The sequence below is a fragment of the Ursus maritimus genome, unplaced genomic scaffold (genome assembly GCF_017311325.1).
Source record: "Ursus maritimus isolate PB19 unplaced genomic scaffold, ASM1731132v1 scaffold_16, whole genome shotgun sequence".
In the NCBI taxonomy this organism is placed as follows: Eukaryota; Metazoa; Chordata; class Mammalia; order Carnivora; family Ursidae; genus Ursus; species Ursus maritimus.
The window spans coordinates 54633200-54656347 of NW_024424008.1; the positions used below are offsets into that span (position 1 = coordinate 54633200).

The 23148-nt window shown below is 46.2% G+C and overlaps 1 long non-coding RNA gene across 3 annotated transcripts in view; it reads right to left on the reverse strand.

Annotated features, from left to right (window-relative positions):
• LOC103662380 overlaps positions 1 to 23148 on the reverse strand; it is a 116951-nt gene that overhangs the window by 10472 nt on the left and 83331 nt on the right. For 2 of the 3 annotated variants that reach the window (XR_005835079.1, XR_005835080.1), the window contains 3 exons: positions 982 to 1071; positions 368 to 497; positions 65 to 205 (listed from right to left, as the gene is read on the reverse strand). This is a non-coding gene — a long non-coding RNA (uncharacterized LOC103662380). Of the gene's footprint in view, positions 1 to 64; positions 206 to 367; positions 498 to 981; positions 1072 to 1344; positions 2061 to 23148 lie in introns of those variants that run through there. The other variant, XR_568432.2, reaches the window with a different exon arrangement.

Here is a 23148-nt window from a genome sequence, read left to right on the forward strand (position 1 = left end):
GGTAAGTAAAATAAGGGAGTTTTTATGATTAGCCAGAGTGTTTGCCCTGGTAACAACTTCTCACCTTTGCGTAGACCAGGGGATTAGACAGTTGCTCAACAGTCCTGTTCTTGAAATTCAGCTATTGCTTCATGTGACTCTCTGTGACTTTCTAGAAATAATGGTCCTCATTTCTCATACTGTCACTGTTTCCCACAAAGGTATTCTTTTAAATGTGTGGCATTTTCACAGAACAAAACATAAGAACAACATGTGAAGAATATACTGTGCGTGCAAGACTCTACTTCAAAACACAAACGTTGTGCAAACAGAGAGTAAAAATGAAAAATAAATCAGAGAAAGGACTTCCACTGCTCACAGAGCTTACCACACTGTGCATAACCCGTGTCACGGTGCAATCTGTTAGCGATCACAAGGAGTTACTCTAAATCTCACACTTCGACAGTCCGCTCAGCCATCAGACATGTTTGAACTCGTCTGTGTCACCAAAGGCTGCACTGCCGACGGAGAGTGAAAAACTTGCATTAGAGCAATTCAGATGGACAAAACTTGGGCAAACTATGAAAATGATTCAACTCCTTCTGCATATTGATCCATAAATATTTACAGTTAAGGAATGTTAGAACGTGTGGGTCGCCCCCAAGAGAACACTCTAACTCACTGCCCAGTGGCCGCCCTACCCATGTACAGAGTTACCAGACAGTGGCCCGCTAGAGAGGGGGAGAGTTCTTCTGGAAGACTGATCCCACATTTCCAGGGGCTATCTAATAGCTTCTGTAATTTCAAAATAGTGGTGGGTGTAAATGACATTTCAGATACCTACAGCAACTGTAATGTGATATGAAAATATTTGTGATTTCCATTGATGACAAAAATCACAGGTCATGCTCATACTAGCAGCTTGTTGTCACACTCATAATTGAAGGAAATGCTACATCTCAGATACAGGATAGTAAAAATGAAGCTGTAATTTTTCCCTACCCACGTTCACGGCCGCTCCAACTTCTATTCCACAAATTCAGCTAAGAACCTCTGTTTTATGTTGTTCATAATGGTCCAAGAGAATGGTTTCTAAATTTCAGATAAGAGAAATGAGAAAAAACAGCAAGTTTTTATAATGCTAAATTGTTTAAGCTTAAAAGGTTTTCTTTCTTCTTTGCTTTTAAAATATCCTTTTGATGAAATGATAGAGACAGTAGATAGTAATTGTTTTAAGTCTTCAGGTAAAAATGAAAAGTTGTCAATCCTGTCACCAGTTGTCTCACCCACTCCTTTTATCATGTTTATTGGTCTAAGAAATCCAAAATCTGGGACTTGGTCCATGACACCAATATCTAGTCTCACCTAACAGAAGCTGGGGTCCACTTATCCGCTCCTCAGGGAAGGTGACCCGTTCCTAGTCCAGAGCAAAATCCTGAGCTGTCACGGTAACCCTACTGCCTGGGCAGAGATTGATTTACAGGATGGAGACGTGCCTCACTCTGGCCAGTTGAACCTGAAAATAATGGGACTGTGACTGGGTGTCTGATGTCTGGAAATGCTAATCCCACCACCCAGAAGCCCTGCCACCAAGGCATTCCTTGCTATGTGACATGGTTCCTAATTGTTTATGACCACTGAGTTGGGGGATTTCTCTAACATACAAGTGAAGTTATCCTAACTGACCCAGCTAGAAATTTTGGGAAGCTTTTGAAAGGGGCATTACCTCTTAAAAAATCGCATCAGGATTGAATGAACTTGCCTTCCCTATTTATGTCAATTATTCCCTCCTTCAGCCCTAACTCAAGCCACTCCCTGCCGTGTTGCTGATTTTACCTCCTACATATCCCCCAATCCTTCTTTCCACTTCCACTGCCAACTCTAGCCCAGCTATTGCCAGCTGTTCAGTCTACACAAGTGATAAGCACAGCCCTCCAACCAGCTTTCTTGCTCCCATGAGGGCCTCTTCCAAACCACAGCCAAGTGATTTTGTTTCAGGGCAGACCAGCTCACATCACTTTCCTGGTTAGAACCTTGCAATGGTTTTCTACTGTACTTGGAATAAAGTGCAAACTACTTAAGTTACCTGCAAAGCTCTACAGCACTTGGCCCTCCGCACCCCTCACCCCTGCCCTCTAGGCTACAGTCACACAGTTCCCCACCCCCACCCCTGCTGCACCTCCTTAGAGCCTTCAGACCCTTGAGATCTCTGCTCTGCAACCACTTCCTCAGGGAGATCTTCAATGACCACATCTTCGCCCAGGACAAGATCTGGCCACCAGTATGTACACTCCACAGTACTCTGTATAGTCTTTCCTCGTATTTAACACAATTTTCAATGACCCATTTATTTGTGGGATTAGTTGATGTCTTTTTTCCCTATTGAAATGTAAGCTCCCTGTCTTGTTCACCACTGCATTCCCAGCGCCTAAAAGAGTGTAGGTGTTTTAAAAGATACTTGTGGAATGAATGGTTGGATGTCCACAAATTGTCACAGATATTCCCAGGCAGCAGCTTGTCTCTAACAAGTATCTGTTTTCATAAACATTACACAGGATCTCTGTTCACCAGCTCCCAGGGTTCTGCTAGCAGGCCCCCTGATTACTCCCTCTCTGCCCAGTGCTGGAGGTGGAGAGCAGAGTGCCCTCCTACTGGTTCTAAGGGTGACTCAAGTCTCACCAACATTCTCTCCACAGCATGGAAGGAGGCAAGATTGCATAATGTCTGTTACGGAATGAATGTTTGTGTCCCTCCAAAATTCATATATCAAAGCCCTAACATCACAATGTGGTGGTATTAGGAGGTAGGGCCTTTGGGACAGGACTAGATTTAATGAGTTCATGAGGGTACGGTCCTCATGATGGAATTAATGTCCTTATAAGAAGAGAAAGATACTAGAACTCTGTCTCTCTCCCTCTCTCTTTCTCTGTCAGCTGTGGGAGGACACAGCAAGAAGGTGGCCCTCTGTAAACCGGGAAGAGAGATCTCGGCAGACACGGATTCTGTGGGCATCTTGATCTTGGACTTCCCAGCCTCCAAACTGTGAGAAATAAACCATCACGTCAATGGGTTTTGTTACAGCAGCCTGACTAAGAAAACAAATCAACATGTAGGCTACAGAATCACAGGCATGGGCTCACTCCAGTTCTGCCACTTCCCAGTTACATCCCCTGGGGCCGAGGTAGCTAGTATGTCAGAACCTCAGGGCCTCAAACCACACAGAGTTGCCATGGGGATTAAAGGAGGAAGGCTCTCAGCAGAATGCCTGGCATGCAGTGTAAACACTGAGCCACATTGTCTATGCTTGTCTGAATTACTGTCATAGGGCTGAGGCACAACCTTAAAGATTAACTAGTAAACAGGCTGATTTCACAGATGAGGAAACATGATCCAAAGAGGCTCCAGTGGCAGAATCAGCAGGAGGAGCCAGGGCAGTGGGTGCCTTTCCATCACAGTGGGTGCTCTGACAGCTCACGGCCCTCCCAGGGCTGAGAAAGAGCATGAAGGGGGAGAAGCCAGGGGACTCTTTCCTCCAGGCCTAGGATGGATTGAACAAATAAGTGAATGCAGAAAGGACCAGAGGGGCGCTTCTCTGCCCCCAGAGAATATCCATCCCCCTAGGAGCATAAACAGACATAGTCTAGGAGAACGTCCTAATTAACCCAGTACCGTCCATCTCTTTTACCTGGCCTCGACGTTCCAGACTGTTTACTTGGCTTTCTTTCAACACTGTGGTAGCTTTCTCCCTGTCCTGGGCCCAACATAAATGAATTTCCTGCTAATAGCATCCTCACATCAACACCCAAAGGTTATTCTGTGAGGATGCAATTCAGAGACAGCCTCATGTGCACATACACATCGAACAAAAAATATATTCCTTGATGCATGCCTGATGTTGCAGCTGAGTAGCTGCTTGACAACCATGGGGAAGAAGAGAAAGAGAGAAAGAGCGAGAGGGAGACAGAGAAAGACAAGAACCTGTAAGAAGTGCATGTGCCCACAGGAGCAACATAATCAATCACTTCTAAAGGGCATATTTCCTCTGGAGAAAAGATTTAAGGGGATAAGCAAGCAGATGTAATGAAGAATTTTGAATCTATTGATTGAAATCTGTTGTATTTCCTATTTGAGAACACATCATTTTTGCATTAGGCAATCAATTTATGACTTATGTAAATAGAAAACAGAAACTTTCCAAGAGATGGGCAAGTTTAGCAGAGACGCCTCATTCTGTTACACTGCAAAGCCCACCTGTCCCTCCCTGTTGTCTCTGTGATGAGACGCACCCAGGCGTCTCCAGACTGAAGGCCCCCTCTATTCCTCCACTATTAATAACAATCTCCATGATGACAAGCAGCTGTTCCCAGAATGCACCACACTCTCCTTTGTCTCCTGCCTCTGCCAGAGTTGCTCCCCTGCCTGAGACCCCCTCCTCTGGCTTCTTTACCCACCCCTGTCCACCATTATTCACCTAGAAGGTGGCCCTGCAACACCATCTTCCACTGAAGCCCTACCTGGTGTCCCCAGGCAGCGTTCAGATCTCCTTCCAGTGGGTTCCAGTGGAGCCTTGTACCCCCGCTCTTATGACAACGATCACACTGCTGTAACTACTACTTTTAAGACAGAGATTTTTTCCCCCCACATTTTTATGTTCTGATAAGTCACTCTACCTACTCCTATTGTGATACTGACTACTCTGCCCAAAGTGCTCAATTTTGAAACATACCCTTTTTTCACATCTGTATGTTTCTAAAATAAGGATGTTTTGCAAACAATGTGTACATTTAGTGTGATACTGTTTCTGATTTTTTTTCCTCAGAAACTCTTACGTTGAGAGTGCATCTTAAAATCAAAGAAATAATGACCCTTTTTGTGTGTCTCATCTCCCCTCTCCACTATGAATTGTGGGAGCAGGACCTGTGTTCTGACCATCTTCATGTGTCCATCCCTTCGCAGAATGCCAGTCACTGCTCAATAGATGGAGAAGGGAGGGAGGGACGAAGAAGGAAGAAAACAAGGAAGGGAATCTCTTACACTCTACAACCTACAAAGCACCTTCACATCCTGCTTTCACTTAGCTTGATATCCCATCGGAGGGCATGGGGGCTTCTCTCCCAGAGATTTTCCTTGGAGTTTTCCTGGTTACTGCTGTCCGGGCACTCACATCTGCTATAGGTCCTCAGCACAATGCGAGGCAGTCAGCCAGCTCGGGCACGCGCTACAGAGGGAGAAGCAATCAGTAGGAAAATCACAGATTCTGGTATCCTGCAATTCAGCATCACTGGCCAGATGACTCTTCTGTGAACCCTGCCCCCCCCCCCACCGCTGTGGGCAAGAGCTCAGCCCAGTGAGCTCTGTCACATCTCAGCTCTTTGTCAGGCCCACTGAGCTGCCAAACTCACTCCTACCTTTCCGCCTATTTCCCAAGACTCCAGTCAGAGGCTTTCCTCACTTCCCCCAACTCTCCAGTGACATGTTCCCTGGACCTCAGCTCCCCTTGGACCTCACCGTCCTCTGAAGAGCACCCGCCATCTGGTCTAGAATTACTAGCACCATTCATACTATTCTTTTATGGTGTTTCCCACAGCAGAGAGCTAAGCACATATCTGATCAGAGTTCAAACATGACTGAAACAAATTAATATGACAATCAGCTTTTCTGGGCTCCTCTGCCCTTCTTTATTTCCTTGGTCCACCATTCCTTCTGCTTCTAGCCCAGACAAATCCTTCTCTTGGAAGCTCTCTGGTTGGTTGAGAATTATGCCCCTTGCTTGTGGTTTTTCCAGGTACTTTGTTGGAGGTACGCCTGGACCATGCTCCAAGTAGCCCCCTGAAACTCGGGCCCTATCGGACAGCTCTCTGAACTAGGCTCTGTCCTTATAGGTTCTTCTCTGTTCCAGTCAGATAACCACTTTCATGGGTTCCACTGCAATGCTTTGAACATCAAGGTGGGATTAGAAGTGGGAGAAGGGTCACTATGTGACACTGTTGGCCTGTCCAGGCGGCTCTATTAGGCTCTGTTGACACAAGCTGCTGTCAAGCCAGGTTTTCATTCTTCATATCGTTAAAAAAACAAAATTCAACTGAGTAAATTTGAAGATCTAATTGGCTTTATTCAATGATTCATGAATCAGGCAGCATCCCATCTAGCATGCAGAAAGGAGCTCCAAAGAACCATACAAAATAAAAGGCTTCTATAGGCGGAAAGGGGGCAAGATGAAGAGTGGACTGTTTCAGGCAAGGTCACCTTCCTTTGGGTAAAGGCAGGGGTCTCTCAGGCACATGACCTCGTTGGCGCTGACGAGTGATTCCAGCTTGACTGGTCACAGGTCACATTCCTGGGAGAAGCTGAAATTGCACTTAGGTTGGGTGCTAAGTCTTGGTTTGCTGATGTGGAACTTAGCACAAGTGACTCCATTTTAGGACTGTTGTTTCTTTGTACAAATGATTTGGGGGGGGGTTGGTTGTTTTTTTTTTTTTTAATTGATTAATTGATTGATTTTACGGAAACTGCATGAGAGGCAAAGGCAGAGAGAGAGGCAGTGGGAGAGAGAACCTGAAGCAGATTTGACACTGAGTGCAGAGCCTGACACGGGGCTGGATCTCATGAGCCTGAGATCAGGACTTGAGCTGAAACCAGGAGTTGGATGCTTAATCGACAGCGCCACCAAGGAGTCCCATGAACAACTGATTTTGTAAACCTAAGGGGGGTTATTTACGTTTGCCCCTATTAAATTCCATCATGTTTAGCCTTATCACTCTGGCTGGTGGTGACCGTTTTGAGGCTTCATTCCGTCCTTTCAATTCCTCATCATGGTGGAAGCAGGGTACTCAGGCTTTGTGGGGGGGCATCAATGAAAGAATCAACACCATGTCTATAGCAGGGCTTTAATTCGCTTCTTAGTGAATTTAATTCTTAGCCCTGAGATCCCGTGAGGACTGGGCAGCTGAACAGTCTGGGAGGGCGAGTTTTTATAAGAGTGGCACATGCCCAGTAATTACCATCTTATCCCACCTTCTCCCTTGGATTCCTCCCACAATGCTCCCTGTCTCACTGAATGGAAGGTATTCGTAATTCTTCCTTCACCTTCAGCCTGCACATGAAATCAGTTCCTTAGTCCCATCAACTGACGCTATCACCCCAATTAATACCGCCATTCAGCCACCACTCCCTCCTACATTTCAGCCACGCCCTTGTACACTCTTCCCTTCCTTTATCTCTTTCTCTAACTTCCATGATTCTGGCCTCAGTTTGAAACTTCACTTCCTCCAGGAAGGCTTCTCATCCTGCTGCCAGCCTCCCCAGTGTGGTACCTTCTCTGTCATATCACCCAACCACTGCATGGCATTGCTTATTTAACCCTTCCCAGCTATAGCTAAGTTCTAACAGGATAGGGAAAGAGTCTGCTTTACTCATTATCACATTCCCAGGATATGGGAGATGTCAATAAATATTTCTTGAATTAGGAGCACCTGGGTGGCTCAGTTGGTTGAGTGTCTGACTGTTGGTTTTGGCTCAGATCATGATCTCGTGGGTCGTGGGACTGGCCCTGTGTCAGGCTCCATGCTCAGCAGGGAGACTGCTTGAAGATTCTCTCCCTCTACCCCCACCCCCACCCCCACTCATGCTCGCTCACTCTCTCAAATAAATAAATAAATCTTTAAAAAATGTATTTCTTGAATTATTGCATGAAATAATGATGCCATAACCTTGGATGGGCAAATTTTGGCTCAACACCCATGAGGCTTCCTGGTGTAAGGGAAAGAACCCCAGCTTTGGCCTCTAATTAGCAGTGGCACCCGAGCCTTGTCAGTTAAACTCCATGAGCCTCAGTTTCCTCATCTGAAAATTGGGAATAAAAATTTATCATAAGGGGGGGGCGCCTGGGTGGCACAGTGGTTAAGCGTCTGCCTTTGGCTCAGGGCGTGATCCCGGCGTTATGGAATCAAGCCCCACATCGGGCTCCTCCGCTATGAGCCTGCTTCTTCCTCTTCCCCTCCCCCTGCTTGTGTTCCCTCTCTCACTGGCTGTCTCTATCTCTGTCGAATAAATAAATAAAATCTTTTTAAAAAAATTTATCATAAGGGGTTGTCATGATGCTTAAAGGAAATTATGCATATGAATATATTCCCAAACTGAAAAAATATGGTTCCCAGACAGGTGTAACCATAGACCCCAATCCCTCGGAGCAGCCCTGTCCTGTCTGCAGAGGTTGTGCCAGATACCTGAATGAGCTCAACCTTGAGCACTGACACTCATCAGTATGGGTCGAGTACTAAGTCCAGCAGAGTTTTTTTTTATTCTTTCTCAACCTTTTCTGCTGTCTTTATTCTCCTACACTCCTGGGCCACTTCCAGAAGTTTTCATAACTGCCACTTCTACTGAACTCTCTTGGTGGAGGGTTTAATGATCCTGAAGGCCCTAGAAATACATCGAATTAAAACACAAAATGGATGGCATTTTAGTGAAACAGCAATTAGGAGTGGCAGTCACCATGTACTCAGGAGGGCAAGAGAGCTGGGGAGAAGAGGAATAAAGTGACCTCATAAAGACACTTAATTTCATTACCACCAGACACAGTTTCCCATTACTGCTCTTGGTGTTTAATGGTTTTATGATTCCATCTATTGATGCTTAGCTAGTTCATTAACTGTGCTGCTAAAAATACAATTATCTCCAACAATACCTTTATCACTAATAAAAGGAAAGGGGGAAAAAAAAAACCTCTGTCATTACCAGAAAGCACTGGGGTGGACACACCTTCTGTCCCAAAGTCAGCCCCAAAGTTTTCGTGGAGATTGAGACTATAACCCACAAAATGCATGCACCTGGTTAAAAAACTTCAATCTAGCAACTCCAACTCCAAGCTGACTCCAGCTCACTACTGGATGATTCTTTGCACCCAAATGACATTGGCTTTGATTGAGTCAGCTGAATCAAGCTGTCACAATGCTGGTGATGAATGTGACATATGAGGATCTTCTTAAGCATTCATTCATTCCACAGGTATTTACTAAGCCCCTACTAGGTGCCAAGCACTGGTTAGACACACAGAGACACTCAGAATAGGTAGGGTCATGTTTATAGGAAACCCACAGTCTAGAAGACAATGTGTGTCAGTTGGAATCAGAGGATAGAGAATCCCAGTTACTGAGCTGGGACTTAAGTGGACCTCCAGTCCTGATTTAGAATGGGGAGGAGAAAGTGGGTACTGAGCAGGGCAGAAGGTGGCAATGGCTTTCCATGTCAGTTAGCATAAAGGCCATTGCAACGGCCTTCAGGTCTGTAGGATCTGACCTCAAGCCCGTCCCATTTTATCTCTCTTCAGAGCCTACAAAAGGCGGGAGGGGAAGCCAATACAAATAACCCCAGGCTGCAGCCGGGACAGGACTAGGGCCTAATAAAAATTTGTGTAAAGATTTTTAGGTGGCCTGCTTGTTCTAAGGGGTCTCTTGTTTTCTTCCTTCTGCTCTCAGCAGCCACGTCTCCCTGGCTTCATTTCCTTTTACTTTTCCTCTGCTTTTTATTGTTACTTATATGTGGCAGGCCCCAGGGCCTTTGCATCTGCTGTGGCTCTGCCTATACAGCTCTTCCCTACTGTCAGGTACTGTCAGGGTTCCTTCACTTCTTCCAGTGAAACTTTTCCTGCCCACTACACACTCTCATCAACCCCTACCTTTTCCCTCTTTCATTTTTCTCTAGAACTTTAACCACCATCTAAGATACTGTATACTTTACCTTTTTGTCTTTCTTCACTGTTTCTTTCACCTGACATGTGGGCTCTGAGAGGGCATGGACTTTTCTCTTTTGTTCACTGTTGACTCCTCAGCACCACAATAGTGCCTGCCATTTAGAAGGCACCTAAAAAATATTTGTTAACTGCCCAAAGATGCTTATTATTTACCTGTGTTCCTCAGTTCCAAGCCTACTCTCTCTATACTCCTCTATAATGCTTAGGCTCCTTTGCTGGTTGATTTCTCAGAAGTTTCTCAATAAAAGATGCTGGAGGCAAAAGGAAAGGAGAAGCCATTGTTCTTCCTCTCTCTCTGTCTTACTCCCTCTGTCTCTCTCTCTTTCTTTCTTTTTTTTTTTTTTTTTTGCATCCTCTCTCATTACTTATTCTTTTTTGCCCTTTTCTTCTGAAGGATACCTACCTTCAAACTTAAGATATTACAAAGATTCTAAGATCAGTTTAATGATTAAAGTCAATTTAAAAGGTGCATCAAAGTTTTCTGAAATGCAAAACATCTCAGAAAGAGGAGAGGAGAGGAGAGGAGAGGAGAGGAGAGGAGAAGACAGGAGAGGAGAGAAGAGAACCCAGTAGATCTAGCCCAAAGATGCTAGGGCAAGGAGAGCCAAGGGCTGAGTCCCTGACACTCTCCATCCCAGGCCTGGGAGAGCCTGTGGTGCAATCTTTTGGGTCTATCAGCATCATGTTTGTATCAGGCTGATCATTGACGCTGTCATCTAATTGCATTGGTGGTTGTTGCTTCTTATCTCATGTACTTCTCCCTCAGCCATTCATCCCTGTGACTAGAGTTGAGATAATTCACGGCTTGTTTGTGCACTTTTTAACGCATGTGAGGTTGAGACATATGAATTTAGTTGGTGATTGGCACTCAAGTTTTTCCTGGAAAGCTGTTACCTGTAGCGCGTCTCAATGGTTTTTTAAAAGTAAAGGACTGTGGTATTAACAAGAAAAACTGAGGGCCTTAATGGGTGCTAGGCCCTACACTAGATGATTCCATGGCCCTATCGTTGCATCCTAGAAGCAGACCTATGAGGGACATTTTATCGTTCCCATCTTTATGAACAGGACCCAGAGGTCATTGGTTTGTACTCACTAGTGTTGGAGTTGGCACCATGAAGCTCTGTTCCATTGTGCTACCCATCCTCACACTTTTGACCAGGAGGAAAAGCTGAAGAGCAGCTTCTGAAATAATCTATTGGCATCAGGAACCCTCTAGCAGGCCAGTAGTAAGTCTGAAGTGAGACCTAGAAGCAGGGCAGAGAAGACTCCTATGGAGATTCAGACTCTCCCCAGGGCCTTCTGGATGGAACCGTGGCCCATCAGGCCAACCCACCTAGTAAGCATCTCCTCTGCAAGACATAAAGAAGTGTTAGAGCTGGCCCTGCCCTTGAGGTGGTTCCAGCACAGTTAGGGAGATAGATAGATGCATTGGAAAAGATAAATGATGATAGGCGGTCCTGTCGAATGCCACAAAAAGGGGCCAATGTGTGTGCGTAGGGCTCCAGGGGATGGAGAGCTTTCCAGGAAACTGCAGGCCATCCTCATAGTCCAATTTGCCTTTGGGGAGAGAGTCTCTGAGTGCTGGGAACAGCACTGGCTCTTCTGCACCCTTTGGATCCTCACAACAACCTCACGATGCAGGTCGTATCACCCCTATTATACAGAAACCCTAGATCGCACAGTTGGTGAAGTCAGTCTGGATTTGAACCTCAGTCTGCTTAACCTCCAGCCACACCATGTCATCAGTGTATATGTGTGTGTGTGCATGTGTGTGCATGCACACTCGCACATGCCTAATGTGCTCATATACACACACTTTATCTACTGTCTACAGAGGCAATTATTTTTTGGAAAAAGCAACAGAGAACATATTGCCAGATGCATTCAGAGAAGCCAAATCTTCCGTAATCCTTCCTGGGTATTTTATTGTTTGTGAAAGAGAATGGATTTTTTTGGGTGTTCTGTTTTGTTTTGTTCTGTTTTAATGAGAAGTCTGGTTAGAAAATAAACAAGTTGTAAAACTTGAGATTTATTCTTTACCTGGCAAGCAGCTTCATGCAGAAACGGGCCTGCACTGAAAGAATAAATTGGTCCTCGGTGATGGACTCACCCCCAGGGAATCTGCTCTGTTTGGCACTGCACTGAGGCATGTGGAGAACAGCAGGCTTAATAAATGCCATCCACCAGAGATTCCGCCACCAAATGCCCCAGGCTTATCTCTTCATTCAGGTAACAGACATATATCTAACACCTATAGGATCCCAGGCATTAGAGATCATAAAACAGCTGATGAAAGAGGATGAGTAAAAGTGAATCATTACAATACTACATAAGATGGGATATAACACAGTCTGGAGAAGCAGCTAATTCTACAGCAGTGGACAGTGCAAAAGAAGGTGTTAAGAAAACTATAAGAAAATTGGAGATATATAACCAAGACTTCTCAAGATTAAAGAAGACCTTCTTTCACAGACAGATTAGGCAGGAGGATTTCTGACAGAGGACACAATAAGAGCAAAATCAGGGAGAACCGCCCGTGAGGGTCCAATGAGTATGATGACGAAATTGGAGCAAAGCTGGGGTGGAGGGGAGGTGAGTTGTGGGTCGTACCTGAGGAATGAGTCCTAGACCGATGAGTTGTCATTGTTTATATTTTTTTTTTTAATTCATGCTCTAGCACAGCCTGATTTATTTCAGAACCTGGCTTAATTGATATTTTAATTATACGCTTACACCCTGCAACAATTTCAAATGAGAGCAGGTACATGAAATGAGATAATGTATGCAGAAGCACTTAGAGAACTGTGAAGTGTTTGTTGTACAAAGTACTGTTAGTGCTGTTGGCATTGTTCTAAGATTCCTGAGGCAAAGGATCATTAATTCCTGTATATAGTCATGGACTCCCTGTTGTGCCCAGCCTAAGCCAGGGTCTGGAAGGGCTGAGGAGAGGAAGGACATGTTGTACTTCCCCAGACACCAATCCACATGGCATGATTGCTCACCACCCTCAGCATGTGAATGTCAGCACTTCCTAGGTACTTAGACCACAGACTCTTCCAGGGTAGGACCCCATTAAACCACACAGTGCTGTGTGGCTGAAAGGCAATGGGCTTAGCTCCTCACCCATACTGTCATCTGGGCGTCTTTGGGGTGCCACAGTCCTTCTCTGGACCTCAGCATCCTCATCGGGAATATTCAGAGACAATGGTGATGGCCCCACAGCCTTCTCAGCACACAGAGCCCTAGAGCTGGCGAGTGGTTGAGGCCAAAGTCAAACCCAGCTCCAGTTACTATCAAAGTTAATACTCTTCTCTCTGTCATGTGTCTACATGCATTACCAACCACTTTTCCAAAGCAATTCTTTTCCAAAGTAAGCTTGTACTCCCACCAGTGAAAAAATGAAATCATCCTAGCTTGGGCCTGACTGGAATTCTGGAAAAAGATTGAGTTGATGGAGTTGGCCTTCGGCAAGCTCATTTTTCTGGGATGAAGCCAAATGCCTGACAAGAGAATTCCATCAGGAAGTTAGAGGAAGGCGATAGAGCAGGTAATTTAGGCCTAGATTCTGCTGTGTCTCTGCTAAACATGACACCTAGTGACTTAGTGAAAACAAGATACCAGCAACGGGCCCCCTCGGCAGGTAGGTGTGAGCCAAGTGGCCCTGTTTGCGAATACTTCAGTTTGAGTGGAGACTGTCTCTGCTTCCATCAGTGCAGTACTGACGCCACGGCACCTCAGCCTACCTTTGAGTGTTGGCAGCACCGTGGGAATGTGGCTCTTGCTCTCTTGCCTCACATTCCCTAGAGGGCGGTTCTCTTGCAAAGTGGCATCAGGAGTTGCTCTCCTAGGTTGCTTTCCTTGCCCCGCCCATGTGCTGGGTGCCTCTCCTAGGTGCTTTCATCATGCCCGGTTCTTACAACATCTATTAGCTCAGCAGGTGTTCATTCAACACGACGATGTGCTTAGCCCTGTTCTAGGACCTTGTTCTGAAATCTAGACTCTCTCACAACATTTGTATCTCGGTTTTGTAACTGTCTACTGCAAAGATACCAGGTAAATGACTGACTTTAAAAAGGAAATATTCATGTGTTTAGCTTAGCTAGAATTCTGCATGTCTTATTATATTAAAATATCATTATTTAAAGAAATTTTTGTATCCTAGCGCACTGCACATTGCCAGCAAATATTAGGTATTCAATACATGTTTGCTGAATCACTGAATATTTGGTATTGACACCTCCAAGGCCATGAGCAGAGTCCAGATTGGAACTGAGTCCTGGAGTGGCCGGACCTCTCTCCTTGTCAGTCCTGTGCCATCTCACCCTGGTGAGGCCAGCACGACCACATGAGGTGGAAGAAGAGAGTCTGCTTCTGAATTTGGTGGAGCGTCCTCGGTGCTTCAGGCAGGGACATCTTCAAAGAGCCCACCGTGTTAGTCATGGCCTTGTAAGAGAACAGGAGAACAGAGTTCAGTAAACAGATGAACATATGAAGGTGTGGGCAGCAGGGAGGGAGATCTTGGGGAACAGTGCAGTGCTCTGGAGCTAATAAATGGTCTGCACCCTAACCATCCTAACAAGGCAAGGAGTGAGAGAGGTTGCCAGAGCCCAGATACAGAGTGAAGTATGTGGAGAGAATTTCCCAACAGGAGCTCTGACCTTCAAAAGGGCCAGGCGGCTGGACAGTGACAACACCACAGGGAGGCAACCAGGGAAATCAATACCGTAACCTCCCTCTCCTTCCTCTCCCTGATCCCCTCCCCATGGTCCCCAGTGGCCGAACTTGACCAGAAGCTAAAAGGTGAGAGAGCCCTTTGAGACAGTCTACACAGGTCAGCTACTGGGGCTAGAGCAGGTGGAAGGGGGTAAGAGATTAGGTCTGGAGGGACAATCAGAAAATACTGAGCACACTGCACGGAAGCAATCCACAAGAGAAAGAGTTAACTCTAAATCTGTACCAAACAACACGGGCACAAAAGCAGCAAGATCATGATGGTCCCGGTCAAATAGGATCTTTCCTGCCTCTGACCTCCCTTCTGTGCTCCTGCCAATCCCAGAGAGGACAGAAACTACAGGGGGTCACCATAGCTGAGGGCCGGGAAAGGAGGCACAAAACAGGAAAAGAGAAAGCTGACTGTGCCCCCTTTCCCACTATGGGCTTTTAGCCTGAAGCGAACCTGAGCTGGAGAACGTGTTAGAGTAAGCTAGATTGCAGTAACAATATTGGTCATGACCCAAACATTTAGAGGCTCCACACAACAGAGGTTTATTTCTTGCTCATATAATACTATAGGAGAGCTCCAGGTTGGGGTAGTGAAAACGGCAGGAGGCTTTGCTCCCCATATTTATTCAGGGACCCTGGCTGATGATCCTGGGGTCACTTCCATCACAGTTAGCTAGAAAGAGAAAGCAGTATGGAACAGCACACAAGGGAAGTCTTTAAGGGACAGGCCTGGAAATGACACACAACCCTTCTACTCACATTCCATTGGCTAGAACTCAGTCATATAACCACTCCCAACTTCAAAGGAGACTGGGAAATGTAGTGGCCTGAACATGTCCATGTGACCAGAACACTTATTGTAATGGAAAAAAATGGGGAAAAGGGATTTGAGTGGACAGCTGCCAGCCTCTGTTACAGAGAAACTTTAAATCCTGAATTTGGCTATTGCACAGAATCGACATTTAGATTACTGAAAAGGTCTGTTTTCTGATTAAAAGTTACAAAAGAATTTTTATTATTTGATAGTGGTAGAAAGAATCATGAAGTCTGCCCTAGATTTTATCAAAGGAACCAACAAGTCCGAGCCAGACAGCGAGCTTAAACAGGCCTGAACAAGAGTTTTGAAGTTGTTTGCATGTACCCTTTGCTCAGTTGTACCAGTTAATCTGTTACCCTTATGTAATCAGAATGAGTATTATTTTTTCTTTTTACTTCTCTGAGAATTTTTTGTTATTTTCTTATAATAAATGTTACTTTTTTAAGATTTTATTTATTTATTTGAGAGAGTGTGTGTATGTGAGTGGGGGGAGGGGCAGAGGAGGAAGAAGAGGGAAAAGGAAAGAATCTACAGTAGGTTCCATGTTCAATGCAGAGCCCGATGTGGGGCTCCATCCCATGACCCTGAGATCACGACCTGAGCCAAAACCAAGAGTCAGATGCTTAACCGACTGTGCCACCTAGATACCCCAATAAATGTTACTTTTAAGTGAGGAAAAATATAAAATATACCTCTTTTTTAAAGTCTAGTGAAGTTACCCAATTCTGTTTCCATTCAGTTCTTTGCCAACACCAGTGCCCAGCTGGTGACTTGGTTCAGACTGCTAGAACAAAGTACCATAGATGGGGTGGCTTAAACAACAAGCTTTATTTTTCACAGTTCTGGAGGCTAGAAGTCTAAGATCAGGGTGCAAGGCAGCATGGCCAGCATCTGGTGAGGACCCTCTTCTGGGTTGCAGACTTCTAGCTTCTGATCGTGTCCTCATATGGAGGGAAGAGGGTGAGAGAGAGTTCTGGGGGCTCCTTTATAAAGGGCACTACTCTCACTTATGTGGGCTCCACACTTGCGATCTTACCACCTCTCAAAGGCTTCGCCTCCTAATACCATCACACTGAGGGTTAAGATTGCAACATGTGAACTGGAGAGAGGGAACAAACACTGAGTCTGTAACAATGCCCAGGACCTTGTTATGCATAAGGAAGGGAGCTGAAGGCAGGAGAACAGAGAATTTGGGCTAAATCAAGGGCTATCAAGGTGAAGCCATCACAGGCAGGACCTAGCCAGCAACAAAAACGCTTCCATGGCAAATTATAAGATAGCGCTGGCTCAAGATCCAGGTAAAACAGGTCAAGGTGTTTCAAGTAATTGTAGGCTTGTAGATGCCCTTCTGAGAACAAGTCCAGGGGATGGCACGTTAGACTATGTATGGCTTAATCCTGCTTACGTCCTAAGTAAATCTCCATACCACTTATATCCCGTCTTCCCACCCCCACCTCCACTATTATTATCATCTGCATGAGACGTCCAAGCTTGAATGGTGGAGCCAGGATTTGAACCCAGGCAGCCACCCTAAGGCTGTAACCACTCCATGGTGAAAATACTGCCATCACCTATGGATGAGATAACACATGTAATGGGCTTACCCTAGCTATATTCATTTGCTAGGACTGCTATTCCAACAAGATACCACAGCTGGGGGGCTTAAACAACAGAAGTTTATTTTCTCACAGTTCTGGAGGCTGGAAGCCTGAAATCAAGGTGTCAGCAGGGTTGGTTCCTTCAGAGGGCTGTGGGAGAAAATCTGTTCCAGACCTCTCTTCTCGGCTTGTAGATGGCCATCTTCCCCTGTGTCTTCACGTCGTCTTCCCTCTGCATGTATCTCTGTCCAAATCTCCTCTGCTTTTAAGGACCCTGGTCATTCTGGATTACAGTCTACCCCAACAACCTCATTTTACCTTAATCACCTCTGTGACAACCCAGTCTCCAAATACAGTCACATTCAGAGGTACTAGGAGGGACCTCAGCAAATGAATTTCGGGGGACACAATTCAGCCCATAACACCAGCTAAATGATCATTGCTATTACAATGATCCTGAAACTCAAGGACCCCACAATTTCAACTTGCCTTTCCACCCATCTTTATGTCCCTTACCCCCAACCAGTCACTCTCTCAGGTCACTGTTAACCAAAGCACCTTGAACTTCCCCTCCCCCAGGCTTTTCAGTACTATAATCTACCTGTGATGATACAGACACCAAATCCTCCTCTTACTGCAAGTCTCAGCTCAGGCCCCATTAGCCCTGAGGTTTCTCTCCACCCCAGTCATCTGAAAGGAAGAAAGAAAATTAACAGTTGCACTTACAGTGTGTTTTCACCAGCACAGTATCATTCTATTCTCCCATATTCCTTTGCCCCCTGACAGGTTAGGAAATGGGAGCTCAGAGTGGTTAAGTACTGTGGCTGGGGTCACTGTGTGATCGATTCCAAGTCCACCAGTCTCCTTCTCTGAACTATAGCAATTCTGGCCTGAAGCAGTCATCTGGCAGGTAACGCTGCAATGCCCTGATACTAGCTCTTCCTGATCACCTGGAGCTTTTACTCTGAGCTTTTACTAAGACTTTATTATCAATTTTCTATTCACATGTCTTTTTTTCTCCAACTATATTTTCAGCATCTTAAGAATAAGAATGAGTTTTTCACTTGGACTGATCCCTTCGTAGTGACAGGTTAGGCTCAGTAGAGGCGGTTGATGTTTTAAGGCCAATGACATAAAGACATACTCACTCCTCCAGGGAAATACACACCTTCCCCAGAGAGATGGGCTCCAGCCGGCAGAACAGAAGGGCCTCTTTGTCCTCCTCCAAACACAGTGGCTTCATGAACTAATTAATTGTAGAGATGTATATCCAGTGATCCCCTCTCAGCTCCAGGCCCCTCACAGCCCTCATGCGTGGGCAAGGCACCGCTAGAGCTCAACTTCTAGTAATGGTGCTGGATATCCACCCTGACACATCTGCCACTGTCCTTTCTGTATTCCCCCTTCCTTTCCTGTCCCCAATCTCCTATCTCTCCTTTCTACGACCTCAGGGTTGCCTGAAGCTCTATTACTTAGTGGCTACTGTAGCGGGCCACTGCTCTAAGCACTTTATAGTGTAACCACGACATTGAACGAGCAGGACTCAGGAAATGGTGTCATAAAGGTATTTTTACTTTGAATCCCATAGTTCATTTCCACTTCCTCAGTGGGGGTGGCCCTTCGTGCATGAAAACTGAAATAGTTTGTACAGTTCTTCTGGTCACTCAAAGGTAATAAAAAGTCCTACAGTCACTTTAAAATGCAAACAGTCCCAGTTCAGCACTTACAATGGTCAGATCTCATGCAGTAACCAAAATTTGAATCCTGACTTGAAATTAGAATGTTCTCCCCTGTCCATCTGGGCTCTGCCACATGTGGGCTCTTTGCAGTGTGTGTGAGTATTAGGGAGTGAGCATGGGTGGGGCCTATGGTGGCTGTGGAGGGGACAGCTCAAACCTCCTTTGGGAGAACCTGCTGTGAAGAGCAGAGGACTGACAGCCCCACTGCCACCCTGGGGACCCTCCACCACATCTGTACCAATGTTGCACTTCCCAGGGTGGCTCCCAACTCAAGGCCAAGTGCAGCAGGGTGCTAGGGCTGGGCCACTCCTGCCAGGGGACTCTTGCAATGGGCAACCTTTCTAGGATACTAGCTGGGGACCAGCGGGGGTCTAGCTAGCCTCACCCAGACTTACTCAGCATTGTGCTACAGGCTGAGAGTCTTCCTACCCACTTCTTCCTTTCTCTGTCTACATCTCCCAAAGCCTCTCTGCCTAATCTTGCTTCTGTCCCCCTTATTCTTCATAGAGTCCTTCATGCACTCACAGACAGTACTGCCTAGTGGTTAAGCACATCCTGTCCACAGTAGGTCGCAATTTGATTGATACTTGATTTGGCTTTTTTCTCTGTTTTGTTGTCTTATCTCTCCTCTCCCCTGGGAACCTCAGTCTCCTCATTTATAGTATGGGGATAATATCAGATCCACTGCACAGGGCCCCTGTGAGAATTACTTATCATCTGCATATCATCTATATGGCTTTGGCTTTGCTGACCTGCACCATGGTTAACATCCCAGCATGAAAGTCCACCCCTGATTACAACAGTTCAGATTCCTACTTGGCTTCCGGAATCAGAGAGTCATGCTCCTGAAGCAGGAAGCAGCTCAGTGAGGAAATGGTTGTGTTTGCGGCTATCTGAAATACATGCTCTTGAAAAAAAAAAAAAAGTCTCTTATGAACCATAAATGCTACTGGCGATGACACAGAATTAGCATAGGTCTGCCAAATGAGCTAACCAAGCTTATGATGGATTTCTTGCACACCACCAGAGGCTGGCCAAGAAGTCAGTGCACCTCGCCAGGACTTAACCATGTTCCACACTTTGAGAAGGCTCAGCCACTGACTCAGCCCCCAAGGGGCTGGGCTTCCCTAGCCAAAGGAGCTGGTTACCAGCACTTACACCACGTTCCTCTCTCATCAAAGATGATGCTGAATTCCAAGCAGGATCTCCAAGGAAGAAGCAAAGCCTCATGGGGTTTGTGTTCCTGGACCCTCTGGCCTACTGTGGAGACTGTTACATCTATGTGTGAAACCCACAGACCTGCTGGGGGCCTCAGTCTCACTTCACTGCACCCTCCTTGACCCAACCTCCCAGGCCCAGACCTTCCAGGTCCCTGCAACATGTCTAGCATTTTGTCTTCATCTGCACCCTCAATGCCCCAGCCTCGTTCAGGTCTGCCTTGTGGCCCACCTGAACAATGTCAAGAAGCTCCCAACCACAAGCCCCGCCTCTACCTTCATCTCACCTGATGCCTCCTTGACATCAAGGTCCTAGCGATCTTCAGCTCTAACCAAGCTGCCCCCTTCCTTGGAAATCTTCCCCAGACCCCCACTTCCTAGCGACGGGGCAGACTGGTGGCCTCAGGCCAGTCACAGTATACAGACAGGTTTTGTACAACTGACACTGCTTTCAAAATTTTGAACCAATATTTTAAAATCAGGAGTTGCACATAAAAATTAAGATTTCTGGCTTGTCTCAAACACCAGGAAATCTGGCAAGCCCAAGTGTGATGGTTAATTTTATGTGTTAACTTGACTGGGCTAAGAGATGCCCAGATAGCTGGTTAGACATTATTTCTGGATGTGTCTGTGAGGGTGTTTCCAAAAGAGATTAGCATTTCAGTTGGTAGACTGAGTAAAGACGATCTCCCTCACCAATCTGGGTGGGCACCATCCAATCTGTTGAGGGCCTGACAGAACAAGAAGATGGAGGATGGGCAAAATCATTCTCCCTGCTTGAGAGACATCCATCTTCTCCCACGCTCAGACATCAACGCTCCTGGTCCTCTGAGTTTCAGACTTAAACTGGGATATACACCATTGTCCCACCCCAGCCCTATTCTTAGGCTTCAGACTCAGACTGAATTATACCACCAGCTTTCGACAGGCTTCTCCGTCTCCATAACACATGAGCCAATTCCTATAATCTCCCTTGTCTGTATCTATATACATCTCGCTGGTTCTCTCCCTCTGGAGAAGCTAAACTAAGAGCCCAAGTGCACACGTTTACACAGCAGCTCCTGACCAGAGCTGGGGGTCGCAGCGTCTGCCACTCTGGGGCTTCGTTTGCTTGCTCACACCAAGGCCCTGCAGACAGTGGAGGAGGAGACCTGAGCCAAGAGACTTAAGTCCAAATTCTCTGGCCTCCTTCCCTTAATCCTGCCCCAAGCTTTCCTTGAAACCTCATCTCTCGCTATAGACAGAGTGAGCATATGACGTATGGTCCAAACTGGGCCACATCTGAAAGTGAAAAGGGGTACCAAAAATAACAAGTGGTCATTAATCCACAACAGGCATAATCTGGGACTTTTCCTGCAAACCTGGGTGTCTGGTTGCCCAAACCATGGACCCCAACTTGGGCATCACACAGCCCCATCTCCAGCCAACCCGCATTGTTCATGTTTCCTCGATGTGACTGCCTCTGTGCAAGCCGGTGCTTTTGCTCCTTGCTGTCCCAGCTTCTGGGAATATCCTCCCTGCTCATCTCAACCTGTCAGGATCCAACAGCCCCTTCAAAGCCCAGGCCAAATGTGACCGCTTCCTTAAAGCATTCTTCACGCTTCCTGCCCCGAACTCCTCTCTCATTTTTGAATTTCCAGAGGACTTTGTAAATCTGCTATTATCCTTCCCTGTGTCCCACATTAGAATCACATCATTCACACAGTCAACAAACTTTTAGGAAGCACCTGGGATACAGCGGCGAACATAGCCCAAGTTCCTCCCCTCATAGAGTTTATGTTTTACTGCATATGTTGGACTTGCTCATTAGCTTATAAACTTCTCAAGGACAGGAACTGCAGATGGAAGATTTGGTGCCCTGGTCAAGAACATTTGCCACATTTAGTTGTAAAAACGTCTCTGTGCCTTATTCTACTCACCTGCTAAAGGGGAATAATACCCTCCTTCTCTTATAGCGGCACCCTGAAGATTAATGAGAAACGAAGTGATAGTATTTGTAAAGTTAAAAACATTTTAGCCATGTAGACTACTCAGCAAAGCAAACTGTGATCAGCATATCCTGCATCACGTCCTTTTAAAATTTCTAACACTTGGAGGGGGGGGCGCCTGCCTGGCTCAGTTGGTTAAATGTCTACCTTCTGTTCAGGTCATGATCCCAGGGTCCTGGGATCGAGCCCTCCATTGGGCTCCCTGCTCAGAGGGGAGCCTGCTTCTCCTTCTCCCTGTGCCTCTGTCCTGGCTGGTGGGTGCTCTCTCTCTCCCAGTCTCTCAAATAAATAAAATCTTAAAAAGAAAAAAAAAAGGTAAAATTTCTAACACTTGGAAATGGGTATCGTTACTCCCTTTAACAGAGAAGAAACCCAAGGCTCAGAGAAGTTAAGTGATTGGCTGATAAGGCCAACAGGTTAATGGAAGGAGAGCCAGGCTCAAGCCAGGTGTCTGCCTCTGGACCCTGAATGCTTTCCACCACACCACACTGAAAACTAACCAGATTCCAGTGTGGTCCAGTTTCTCCTCTCAGGCACAAGACTAAGAGGGCATTGAGAGAAATCTAACCTTAGCATCCCTCTGGGGAGTTCCTTAGCAGAGACCATCTCCACCCTAAATGACAGTGGAAGTGGTAAGCCAGCAGCTGGCATGCAGGGGCCAAGATGTGGCATCACCTGGTCAGCCCTGGGCCTGAAACTGTCTCCTCCCTTTCCCCACATTCCAGTGTCCTCATGGACATTGGTCCCTTAGCCCTTCCAGGCAGCAGGGACCTTCAAAGGTGGTAGAAGGCCTGACTTATGGCTATGACCAGGGACGGATTTCTCTGGGCAGGAGGGCAACACCTGCTGAGACCCCTCTACTCTCCCATACACACACACACACACACACACACACACACACACACAGGCCTCAAGACCTCATTCAGCACAGGGGACGAGCAACACACTGCTCTTAATTCACCTGGTGAAGCTGTGAGAGTCTCTCACCTGGGGGTGCGTCCCAGGCCTGAGGTCAGTGCCTGGCTCTCTGCAGGGCCTCTGCTCATTATCAGGAAGGAGCACAAATTGGGTTAAAAAGCCATAGTGCCATGATTCCAGAACCCCCAGTCTGTGAGGCTGTGCTTCCCATGTCAATGAACAGCCAAGCCCCTCTAAATGTCTGCTGGCTTCTATAATTACTTGGGGAAAATGTCATGTTTGCCATGGTGCTATTAGAGAAGTGCACAGGCTAAGATGCAAACAGCTCCACACCAATATAAATATTTTCCATGGCGTTCTTCCAGCTATCTGGTGCACGCCCTTCCAGATGATTACGGAGGAGAAAATCAAAGACAGGG